Source organism: Bison bison, unplaced genomic scaffold (genome assembly GCF_000754665.1).
Source record: "Bison bison bison isolate TAMUID 2011002044 unplaced genomic scaffold, Bison_UMD1.0 scf7180017863957, whole genome shotgun sequence".
Lineage (NCBI taxonomy): Eukaryota > Metazoa > Chordata > Mammalia > Artiodactyla > Bovidae > Bison > Bison bison.
Genome location: NW_011494529.1, coordinates 2262538 through 2264426, shown reverse-complemented (window position 1 = coordinate 2264426; position 1889 = coordinate 2262538).

Genomic DNA, 1889 nt, shown 5'->3' with positions numbered 1-1889 from the left:
TACAGTAACTTACCTACGCTTTTCTCCTGATCATTAAGTGCTGGCTTTGGCCATGTTCATTTTTGAATTCTGTCATCTCTGCTGAGACTCAGCAGCCCAGTTCTATGGTAAAATTTCCCCACCCACCTGTGTCAACCCTGAACTGCAAATTCTCAAGGATGCCAGAGCCCCTTCTCCAGTGCATGTCTTATAAACTTATGGGAGGGAATGCCCTCCAGGCCTCTTGAGGATCATGGAGAGGTGGTAGGTTCTCAATTCTTATGGAGTATATCCAGTCTAACATTCCTTCTCTTTGACTCTCTGGATTTTATTCTGGAAAAACTCTATCTTCTGCATTACTAATTTTCTCTTCAGTTGTATCGAATCTGTTTAATCCATGAGCTCTTAATTTTAATTATATTTTTCATTCCAGAAGTTCTATTTCATTGTTTTCCAAGTATAATAAGTCATTTTTACAGTTGCCTCTTTCTTATAGACATTTGAAAGTTTACCTTTTATTCTTTTAAACAGAAGAATACTTCTTCCACATCTGAGAGTGTGGCAATTTAAAGGGTCCAGTGTTATGGGGAAGTATGTCTTGTTATGATCCCCACCTAGGGAAACCCATGAACTTTGTCTTCTTTTCTCTGTACTCTGCAGACAGGGAAAAATCAAAGCTCAAGAGCGAAAAACAGCAAACACTCCCAGGACAAAAGCTTTCTCTGAGGCTTGCTTTCATTTCTGGGATCCTTTCAAAATGTGACTGGATAATTTCTTCCTACTCTACCAGCTCTTAGATGCCATCCAGCAATCTTAAAAGATTTTGTAAAACCTAGCATTTTTAGCATTTTCATCAAGAAAACAAACCGAGATATCTAGCCTGTAAATATGACTGAAAATGGAAATCTCATGATTTTTTTCTGAGGTCAGGGAATTGAAAATACCAAAGGTCATGACAGTCTATGACCAAAAACAAATCCAATATAATTTTTAAAAATATTGTTTTTTTGTGTGGTTCATTTTATGGTTCACAAAGTATTAGTACTTTACCTCCTGTCCATTTTTTTCTCTCCATTCCAACATCAACCAGCCTAGTTCAGACTTCACTACCTTTAGCAGCCTCCTATCTGATCTGTGACTCTCAGCTTCTCTCTCTAATTCATCTTGCCGGCATAACATTCCTAAAAACAATTCCACTACCTCACTTCCTTCTTTACAAATATCCTATAGCTGCCCATTGCTTATTAGATAAAAATCACTTTTCATCCTAAGAGGTAACATGGTACTATATGAAGACTGATATTTATCTAACTTAAATCCTCAGTGCAAAAAACATATGCATCTGAAAGACCTAACTCAACACTGATTTCTTCCCTGAATTATTCCCTACTAACCTTGCTCTCTATTATTTTTCTTTCTGAGCCATGAAGAAATTTATGTAGTAACACAAGGTCTATTATTCTTTAACAGCTTTATTGAGATACAATTAACATATCACATGATTCACCTATTAAAAGTGTACAATTCAACGGTTTTAGTATGTTCACAAGATTGTGTAACTATCACCACAATCAGTTTTAGAATATTTTCATCAATCCAAAAGAAACCACCCACACATTGGCAATCACTCCCAGTTTGCTGTCAGTCCTCCAGTTCCTAGGAAACTACCAATCTACTTTTACCTCTATGGATTTGCCTATTCTGAACATTTTGTATAAATGGAATCATATGTTATCTTTTGGGAGTGGATTTCTTTAGTTAGCATAATATTTTCAAAGTTTGCCCGTGTTGTAGTATATATCAGTACTTCATTTCTTGTTGTAATTAAGCAACATTCCATTGTATGAATACACAGCATTTTATTTATTCATTCATTAATTGATGGATATTTAGTTTTTTTCCATTTTCTA